The sequence below is a fragment of the Carlito syrichta genome, unplaced genomic scaffold (genome assembly GCF_000164805.1).
Source record: "Carlito syrichta isolate Samal-C Ts95f unplaced genomic scaffold, Tarsius_syrichta-2.0.1 Scaffold303195, whole genome shotgun sequence".
Classification (NCBI taxonomy): domain Eukaryota; kingdom Metazoa; phylum Chordata; class Mammalia; order Primates; family Tarsiidae; genus Carlito; species Carlito syrichta.
This window is the reverse complement of record NW_007247291.1, coordinates 617,017-628,280: the sequence shown is the minus strand read 5'-3', so window position 1 is coordinate 628,280 and position 11,264 is coordinate 617,017.

Sequence of the window (11,264 nt, the reverse complement as noted above, 5' to 3'; positions counted from 1 at the left end):
CCCCCAGAAATAGCGCCCCGCCCCCGCCCCCCCGCTGCGCGCGCTGCCGTCCGCGCTCCCCATTGGCTGCGCCCGTCCGGCCCCGCACTGCGGGCTTCTCCCCGCGCCGCTCTCGCTCCACATCTTGTTTCCTCCCACAATGCCTTGGGGCGGAGGGAGGGGGTGGGGAGGAGGAGCTGGAGAGGGTGGGGGAGGGAGCTGTGGCCTTAAGAAAAGAGAGGAATGCAGACCCCCCCTCCGCCCTGGGCTGGAGTGGCCAGGCCTGAAAAGGCATAAGTAGAGGAGGCCCAGAGATAGAGAGGAAGGGGGGCTGTGTGAAGACCCCATTCCCAAGGGGGAAAAAGGGAGAGGGAATGGAGACTTCAGCCCAGGAAGCAGATGGAGAAGAGGTAGAGATCCCAACCTTAGCGAGAGGAAGGAGAGGAGAAAAGTCTCCAGCCTCCGAGGAAGAGACAAATCTGCGGGGAGAGGAGCAGGCAGCCCTATAGAGGAGTAAAAGCAGAAAGGGCCCAGGGCTCCCCTTCCCTCACGTTGCAACCCAGCCTTTGTTCCCCAGTCTGAAGGGCCTAAACTCCCAGCTGCTGCCCCAGGCAGGACTGTCTCCAAGAGCAATGGAGGCTGGCCCTAAGCAAATTGTGAGGAGGGAGGTTGTCTTTGGTTACACAGACCTCTGCTGTCCTCGCACATTTATGGCCCTACGGTACTTCTGGGTTGGAGGTGAGAGTAAGTCTGCCCTTACCTGTCCAGGTAGACCAGACTGGAGGGGAGTGAACAAAGCGAACCAAAGCCTGTCAGTCGCTCCACCCATACCCTTCCCTTTATGAAGGAGAGAACCCAGGTACAGAGTGAAGGGCCCTGGCCAGATCCACACAGGTCTGGTTTGACTTGGCTTCCAGGCTGAAAAGTAGTGCATCCAGGCAGCAGCCCCTCCGGAGGCTGAAAGAGGCTGCCTAGGTGAGTGTGAATGTGCACATGGGGAGTGTGCCTGCCCTCCACTCCACCCCACCCACCCCCAGTTGATCGCCAGGAATGTCTGCTTTTTTCTTCCTGGTCTGTTTTATTCAGGAATCATCTGCCTTAAAGGGTGATTAGAGTCTTTATTGGGAGCCAAGCATTTTGGCCGCACAGTGGGAATTAAGAAGCTTCCAGGGTTAGCTCCCACTCCCATCTTTTCCCCTTCACTCTCCCAAACCATGGTCAGGAAGTGAGACTTGCTCTGGCTCTGGCCTGCTCTGGTTTGGAGCATCATAAATTAGTGTTAGCCGGGCTCGGTGGCTCAGCCTGTAATCCCGCGCCTTTGGGAGGCTGAGGTGAGTGGATTGCCTGAGCCCGCGGGTTCGAGACCCGCCTGGGCAGCGAGACCTCATCTCTACAATAAATCAAAAAATCAGCCGGGCGTGGTAGCGCATGCCTGTAATTCCGGCTACTTGGAAGGCTGAGGCGGAAGGATCGCCGGAGCCCAGCAGGTCGAGGCTACGGTGGTCGGGAGCGGCCACTGCACTCCATCTGGGTGACAGAGTGAGACTCCAACTCTAAATAAATAAATAGATAGATAGATAGATAGATAGATAGATAAATAAATAAATACATTAGTGTTCATTGTATGTCAGGGGAAACCTGGAAAAAATCATCCCCTCTGGCTTCTGCTTTCCACAGCTCTGTCTTCTTCCAACCCCAATCAGGGGATTTTAGAGAAATGGGTAAGGCCTGGTGTATCCCAGGGGTGTTCACACCTAGGGCATTCTGATGTCAATAAATGGGGGGCGGGGGGCGGAGTACCTGTGGACAGGGAGGGAGGGGATGAGGAAAGATGATTTTTCTATTTAGTGCCTGTGCAGAGCTCATCTCGTGGACTGGTGCAGAGCTCATCTCGTGGACTGCTTGTAGAAAGAGAGCTAGTGTCCTCTTTCTCCAACCTTCATATGCTTCCAGCCTCTTCCAGGGCTTGAAGGTCAGAACTGTCATGTATGGTTGTGTAGGTTGTTCACTGCACAAGGGCATCAGAACAAGCAAGTGGGGGCTAAATACTGCCTGCATTCTGTTTGCTAAGCTGTGTGCCCTGCTACAGGCCAGCGTCCAATCAGAAGGTGACTTTTTTCAAGTGTGCATAAGGATGACTATGAGCTAGTAGTGGTCCTTCAAAAGCCATACTGCCAGGGCATAAATCCTCCTTCTCCCTGCTACTCTTCCCTGGAGTAGAGTAGGGAATAAGGGCTTGGCCATCCTCAGGCTGGGCTATGGTGAGGTGGGATGGAGGTAGGAGCACAAAGAATGTCAACAGGAGTCAGAGCCAAGACTTTTGAGTTTTAAGAAATGTAGGTACCGAACCAAGCACGGTGGCTAAGCCTGTAATCCCACGCTTTGGGAGACTGAGGTGAGTGGATTGCCTGAACCCGCGGGTTCAAGACCCACCTGGGCAACTTGGAGAGACTTCATCTCTACAATAAATCAAAAAAATTAGCCGGGCGTGGTAGCGCACGCCTGTGGTTCCAGCTACTTGGAAGGCTGAGGCAGAAGGGTAGCCGGAGCCCAGCAGGCCGAGGCTGCGGTGGCCGGGAGTGGCCACTGCACTCCAGTCTAGGTGACAGAGTGAGACTCCAACTCAAAAACAAAAAAAGAAATGTAGGTATCAAAGTGTGTATGACAAGGACAAAATTCTAGGATATCAGGGAGACTTATGAATTATAGTGTGTTTTATAGATAATAATAACTAGTCTTTATGGAGTCAGATACTTGCTACCAGATTCTATTCTGAGTGTTTTCAATGCAATGGATTCGATTTCATCCCAGGAACAGTCTTTTGAAGTGAATATATGACTATCCTCCTGAGCAAACTATGGATGTCTTAGAGAAGGTGAGTAACTTGCCCAAGATTATCCAACTTGTCAGTGGCATGATTCAACCCCAAGCAATCTGTTTCCCCTGCCTACAATCTTAGCCATTGCATGATACTGCCTCCTAACAGAGAAAAGAGAGAGGGAAAAAAAAGAATAAACCAGGGTTTGGCTCTTTATTTAAATTATACCAGCAGTTCCTAGCTTCATCTGATTCAAAGCCCCTTTTTATCCAAACATTTATTAACGTCTCCAGGAACTACTATTGCACAGGACATAGATTGGGAAACTTGTTCTATACTAATTACTGCTATTTATGTAAAATGCTTACTGTTTAGGATAATTACTATGCAACAGAGTAACTGTTATAATTAATATGTCGGCTTAACTTGGTGGATGCTTTTATTTGACAATGCTACACTGCGATTGCCCCGTTTTCTGTTGCTCAGATAGGAGAGCCCTGTTTTCTAAGAATCAAAGGAGACTATTGTTTCTGTCTCATTTGTGGGCCCCTTGCCCTTGGCTACTTCTTTAACTTCAGGGTCCTCCCACCCCCACCCCACACTGTGCTTCCTTCACTGCTCAGCTTAGAGGTTTCCCCCACATTCATATCTACTTCATAGATTTAAGAGAAAAATGCATGAAAAACCCATGGCATAGTGCCTGATCTATGTAAGTGATTTGAAAATGTCAGCTATTACCACCGTCTCTGCTCCAGACTTGTTTCCTTTCCCTGTATTTCTTAGCTCAGTTTACAGCCCCACGATCCACCCAGGCACAAGCCAGAACCCTGGGAGCCTCCCTGGATGTGTGCCTGTCCCTTACCCACCATCGCTCGCCTCCTGGCTTTGTTTCCAGTCTGTGCCTTCACTGTCATTATGAATCCCCTGCGCCAGGCACTCATCATCTCTTCCGGTTGGTTCCCTCCCTCCCTTCTTGGCTCCTCTACCCCAAATCTACACTGTAGTGATCCACCTAAAATGCAGATCTCCTCAGGCCGCCCCCCTTCTCTGCCCAGAGCAAAGACCATGCCCTTTCCCATAATTCACCCCCACATGCACATCTGCCTCACGGCCTCATCTCCCCACACTTCTGACTTCACTCTTCCTGCTCTAGTAACACCCTCCACTGGTTTCCCCACACCCAGATTCCTTCCACACCTTTGCTCATTTGTCTCTCCTGCCCATGAGGCTTGTAGCTTTGTTTCCTTTGTGTGGGTGTCATCTATGAAGCCTTCTCTGAACCCCAAGAGAGGGGATTCATACCCCTCTTCTGTGCTCTTCAACACCCAGAGCTTATCACCACTTTCTAGTAAATTTGTTGGCCTTATGTTTGTCTGTAGTTGCTTGCAGTCAGGGGTCATGTCTTTTTTATGTGTGGCTGCAGGACCTAGCACAATTCCTGAAACATGGGAAGGTTCTCTGTGAGTGTTGTTTAAATTGGTTGTGCTCACTAATGACTGAAAAGCACAGCTTGGAAGAACACTCTTTCCTTTCTTCCATCCAAAGAATGGTGTCCAGGATCTTCTCTCTCTCCCCAGAAGCTGCCTGCATGCTATTTACACTGGGTCTTTCCTGCCCAGAACAAGTTGCCAGCTAAAATAAATCATTGTCAACTCTGGGGAAAGTCCAGCCCTGATTTTTGAATTGATTCCCTCCTCACACTCTCTGTTTGACTCATGTCCTTACAGGTAAATACAATCCAACTCCAGCTGACTGGGTCACCCGGAGAAAAAAGACCATGACAGAGTTCATTTTGCCTCACCCTTTATTGGAGAAGGGTGGGAAACAAACACATTTAATGAACATTTGTATACCTAATCCTGAGTTGTACCCCACATCTTTAAAATAAAAAATTTTTAAAAGGCCGGGCTTGGTGGCTCAGCCTGTAATCCCAACACATTGGGAGGTGGATGTGAGTGGACTGCTTGAGCTCACGAGTTCGAGACCAACCCAGGCAACTTGGCGAGACCTCATCTCTACAATAAATCAAAAATTAGCTGGGTGTGGTAGTGCGCGCCTGTAGTTCCAGCTACTTAGAAGGCTGAGGCAGAAGGATCACTGGAGCCCAGCAGGTCGATGCTGGGGTGGCTGTGAGTGTGTCACTGCACTCTAGCCTACGACAGAGTGAGACTCCAACTTAAAAAATAAATTTTAATAAACAAGCGCACGCACTGAAACATACTGACACTCCCACACTGATTGATCCAATCCTGGTACCACCCACCCCCACAGTGGGAAAACTTAAGGAAGAATGCAACATGACTAGAACTGCTGGAATCTGCCTCAATCCTTTGCTGATTTCTTGGGTGGCCTCACCAGGCATACTTCCCTGAAACCTGGAGGAGTCAGCCAAGATCAACCATGTACACTAGTGACATAAGCACTGGAATGGGAGTCAGGAAAGAAGTCCCCAACCAAATTCTACTGCTAGCCAAGTCATTTCACTCCTCAGCTTCCGGATTTCTTTATCTAGAAAATGTAGGACTGACTGGTCTTTAAGTACCTGATCTATGTAAGTCTATCAGCCCCAAAGTCTATGATTCTCTAATTTCAAGGTCCCATCACAAAGGGTAACTTCCCTGTGGGTCAGAAAAATTTCTTGGTCTGGAAGCTTCTACCTTTAGTCAAGTTTAAATGCCCTCTTTTTTCTGATTCTCTTCTCTGATCCACTTAGAATTCACACCATATGAGTTTCTTGAGAATTGGGCTATCATTCTGTTCGTTTTTGTATTCCCCCAAGAAGCAAAGTGCCTTGACCTAGTTGAGATTCAATGCATTGTTTAGAGTTTCAATTAAAATATTAAAGCAATGGCCACCAAGAAGGAACAAAGAGAAGATGCTCTGGTGGAAGCAGTGGTGTTCAGGTCATGACTCCTCATAATTTAGCAGTCTTCCTCCTGTATTGTCTGGACAAACCTGAGAAATCCTGCCCCTGCCAAGGAATGATATAGACAATGATATAGAATTTGTTGACCCTTGAACATCTGAAAAGACCAAGTTATGGTTCTTCAGTGCTAGAAACACCTGAAGTCCATAACAATGGCTTGGTGTTTAAAGAAGAAAAGAAGGCTAGGTGCGGTGGCTCACACCTATAATTCCAGCACTTTGGGAAGCCGAGGTGAAAAGGTTGCCTGAGCCCATGGGTTTGAGACCAGTCTGGGCAACCTGGTGAGACCTCATCGCTACATAAATTTTAAAAAATTAGTCAGACATGGTGGCGCATGCCTGTAGTTCCAGCTATTTGGAAAGCTGAAGTGGAAGGATCACCTGAGTCCAGCAGGTCGAGACGGCGGTGGCCGTGAGCATGCCACTGCACTCCAGCCTGGGCGACAGAGTGAGACTCCAACTCAAAAAAAAATACAAAGAAAAAAGAAAAGAAACACTTTAAGAAACAAAACATGGAATGAAACTATCAGTCTTGCAATACAGTTTTTTGGAAAATTTGGGCTTTTAGTGAGAAGATACAAATATTAATACATTTAACCAGAAATGCACAAGTAAAGCAGTCTTATGAAAACACACACACACCCACACCCACACGAAACAAAATAAAACAAACAAACAGCCAGGACCAGAATATCTCCCTGACTCCAAGTAGCAGCAACCATGGAACAAATTCCCCAGAGTTCCCAGGAAGGCAAATCAGCTGCATTTTCCCCCAAGTCTCCCGACTCTCAATTCCATTTTCCAGTGAAGGACATCTGAATGGATGAATTGGGTCACGTGTTCACCTCTTGGCTACAGAAGGTGTGAGCAGCCTGATTGACAGACCTAAGATGAAGGAAGAGCTGACAGAGGGAAAATCCACATGTGGTAACAAGAAGTAAGAGAGTGGGTGCTGGGCAGGCAGAAACCACAGATGTTGACATTCTCAGGAGCCTCCAGAGAGGGAGGCCAAATCACGAGTGAGGGAGATCCTTGTCTCCACTGGCATAAAAACTCGCCAATGTTGATGCCTTTTAGTCTTCTACTGTTTTGTTTGTTTGTTTCACCTTTTCCACACCGACAAAAAGTTTGCCTTTGAGGATTTCTTTTCATCCAGGGAAACAAAAGAGAGTTGCTGGGCAAGATCTGGTAAATAGGGAGGGTGGGGCATGGGGGTCATGCCGTTTTTGGTCAAAAACTGTGGAACACTCTGCATGCTGTGGGCAGGTGCACTCGTGAATTCACCCATCATCAAATGGAAAAAAGTACTGAAAGAATCTCAAAAAAAAAAAAAAAATTCACTGAAGCTGAATGCAGCCTCTCACAACAATGCTAGCTGGTACACTGATGCCAATGGGTTCCTACACTTACCTAGCAGAGGAAGCCTGTACTACAAGGAGCCTGCCCTCAAAAAGTAATTCTGTTTTTTTCTGGGTCGTGTGTGTGTGTGTGTGTGTGTGTGTGTGCGCTGTCTACTATATATATCTGTAAATATGTGTATTTATATATCTACTTTTATAAGAATAAGGTGTCTCTCTTTATATATACCATATATATACACACACACAAACACACACACACAAATATACACACACCAAGTTTGGGTTATATATAAATATGAGGGGGACCCCAGGAAAACTTATTATTATTTTTTTTTTTTTGAGTTGGAGTCTCACTCTGTCACCCAGACTGGAGCGCAGTGGCCTCTCCCGGCCACCACAGCCTCGCCTGCTGGGCTCCGGCGATCCTTCCGCCTCAGCCTTCCAAGTAGCCGGAATTACAGGCATGCGCTACCACGCCCGGCTGATTTTTTGATTTATTGTAGAGACGAGGTCTCGCTGCCCACGCCGTCTCGCACCCTCGGGCTCAGGCAATCCAGTCACCTCAGCCTCCCAAAGGCGCGGGATTACAGGCTGAGCCACCGAGCCTGGCTTGAAAACTTATTTTTTGGAGAGTAGGTCCCTTGTAGTACAGACTTGCCCTGCTAGGTAAGTGTTCTAGGAACCCAATGCCATCACTGTACCAGTTAGCGTGGTGAGAGGCTGCATTCAGCTTCAGTGAATTTTTTTTTTTTTTTGGAGATTCATGTTTGCCGGTTTCCAGATGGGTGATTTACAAGAGTACCTGTCCACAGCATGCTGAGTGTTCAACAGTTTTTGACCAAAAACGGCATGACCTTCCCTATTTACCTGTTCTTGCCTGGAGAAATCTTTTAAAAAATTTTTTTATTTTAAAGATGTGGGGTACAATTCAGAGTTAGGTATACAAATGTTCATTATGCAGGTGCCCTTGTTGATAGGTGTGCCCCTCCCTCCCCTGGCAGTTTCCCTCAACTGCCAATCCCACACCCCACCCCCTACCCCTGCAAATCTTTTTTTGTTTCCCCATGAGAAAAGTCCTCAAAGGGAAACTTTTTGTGGATGTGGAAGAGGTGAAATAAAAAATGACAGAAGCACTAAAAGTCATCAGAATTGACAAGTTCAAAAACTGTTTTGAGCAGTGGAAAAAGTGTCTCAATAGGCATATTGCATCAAACAGACAGTACTGTGAAGGTGACTGAAGTTTAAACATGTAAGAATAAGTACAGAATCTTTTAATAAATAAATTCCAGGAGTTTTTTGGGGGGGCTCCCCCTTGTGTATCTATCTGCTTTATTGAGATATAATCCACATACCACAGAATTTAAAGTGCACAATTTAGTAGTTTTTATTGTATTCACAGAGCTATGCTACCATCAATACTATCTCATTGTAGAGCATTTAATCATTCCCAAAAGAAACTCCATATCCATTGGCAGTCATGCTCCCATTTTCCCCGAAACCCTGGTAATCTATTTTCTGTCTTTATGGATTTGCCTATTCTGGACATATATAAATGGAATCATGAAATATATAATCTTTTGTGACTGAATCATTTCACCAAGCATTTCACCGTATAATATTTTCAATGTTTATCAGTGTTATAGCATTAATCTGTGCTTTATTCTTTTTATGGATGATTAACATTCATTCCATTGTATGGGTATGTGGCGTGAGGTATGGTCCAACATCGTTGTTTTGTATGTGAGTATACAGTTGTCCCACATCATTGGTTGAAAAGACTACTCTTTCACCACAGAATTGTCTTGATTCCCTTATTAAAAACCACTTGAACATAAATGTAAGAGTTTATTTCTGGGCTGTTAATTATATTTCATTTATCTCATGCCAGTACCACTGTCTCTATTATTAAATAGCACATTGTGACATCTGGAAGTGTGAGTCCTTCAGCTTTTCTCTTCTTCCTTTTTTTTCCTTTGTCATTTCTTCCAGGACAACTGTTCTCATCTTTTTCAAGGTATTAAAAATCTCGGTGACTCAGCCTGTAATCCCGCACTGTGAGAGGCCGAGGCGAGTGGATTGCCTGAGCCCGTGGGTTCGAGACCAGCCTGGGCAACTTGGCGAGACCTTATCTCTACAATAAATCAAAAAAATTAGCCGGGCGTGATAGCGCACGCCTGTAGTTCCAGCTACTCAGAAGGTTGAGGCAGAAGGATCTCCGGAGACCAGCAGGTCGAGGCTGCGGTGGCCGGGAGCGGCCACTGTACTCCAGTCTGGGTGACGGAGTGAGACTCCAACTCAAAAAAAAAAAAAATCTGGGTACCTTGCATTTTCTTTTTTTCTTTTTTCTTTCTTTTTTTTTAGTTGGAGTCTCACTCTGTCACCCAGGTTGAAGTGCAATGGCAAGCTGCTCATGGCCACCGCAGCCTTGACCCTGCTGGGCTCAGGTGATCTTTCCACCTCATCCTTCCAAGTAGCTGGAACTACAGGTACTTGCCACCACCCCCAGCTAATTTTTTTATTTACTGTAGAAAGGAGGTCTTGCCAAGTTGCCCAAGTTGGTCTCGAACCCATGGGCTCAGGCAATCCTTTCACCTTGGCTTCCCAAAGTGCTGGGATTATATAGGCATGAGCCACTGCACCCAGCCATACCTTGCATTTTCCTGTGACTTGTAGGACCATCTTATAAATTTCTGTAAAAAATCCAGCTGGGATTTTGATAAAGATTGTGTTGAATCTGCAGATCAATTTGGGGAGCATTGCCATCTTAACAATACTAAGTTTTCTGATCCGTGGACATGATGGATGTCTTCCCATTTACTTAGGTCTTTTTAAATTTCCTTCAATAACATTTATAATTTTCAGTGTACATGTCTTGCATATATTTCAGTAATTATATTTCTAAGTATTTATTTTTGATGCTGTTGTAAATTGAATTGTTTTTATAATTTTGTGTTCAGATTGTTCATCGCTAGTGTATAAAAGTACAATTGGTTTTTATATATTGTATTTTGTATCCTGCAACCTTACTGAACTTGTTTATTAGTTCTTGGCAGTATGTGTGTACCTGTGTATGTGTGTATTCTAGATACAAGGTTATGTTATCTATGAATGGAGATAATTTTACTTTTTCCTTTCAAATCTGGATGCCTTTTATTCCTTTTTCTTGTCTAACTTTCCTGGCTAGAACCTGTAGTATAATGTTGACTAGCATTGATGAGACCAGTCATTCTTGTCTTGTTCCTGGTCTCAGGGGGAAAGCTTTTAGTCTTTCACCATTAAGTACAACATTGGATGTGGAGTTTTGTAGGTGCTTTTATCAAGTTGAGGAAGCTTATTTCTATTCCAGTTTGTTGAGTGTTTTTACCATGAAAGGGTGTTGTATTTTTGTCAAATACTTGTTCTGTATCTATTGAGATGATCATGTCATTTTTTTCCCTTTATTCTATTAATATTGTGTATTACATTAATTGCTTTTCAAAGTTAACCGAATCTTGCATTCTTGGGATAAATCCCATCTGGTCATGATGCATAATCCTTTTTATATACTATGCTCATTGTGTTTGTATTTTGTTGAGGATTTTCGCATCTATATTCATAGGCAATATTAACATCATTTTCTTGTGATGTCTTTGGTTTTGGTACCTGAGTAATACTGGACTCATGAAATTAGTTGGAAAGTGTTCCTTCCTGTTCTATTTTTACCATACTCAGTGATCTATCACAGAAACAAAGAACTGCATACATGTTCTCACTCATAAGTAGGTCCTGAACATTTATCACATTAAGTTTCTGGTTTTTCTTTCCTGTGTTTCTTTTTGCTCAAAAGTAGATACATGCAGATTTTATTTCCCTTTGTTTCTTATAAAGGTATTAATAGCATACTATAGATACTCTTTTAAAAATGTTATTGAGATATATAATGTATATACCATGCTATTTACCCTTCTGCAGTCATTTTTGAACTTCTAGTTTTTCCAGAAATCAAGTATTATTTGCAGTGTTTCATGTAACAATAATAAATGTTTGTTGAATGCCTTTGAAAAAAGAATGTAAAGGACTGGTTTGCTTTTTTGTTGTTGTTGTTTTGTTTTGTTTTAGGACTGGTTTTAATTATGTAAACATTTAGTAGAATTCACCAATGAAGCCATCAGGGCCTGGAATTTTCTATGTGGGAAATTTTA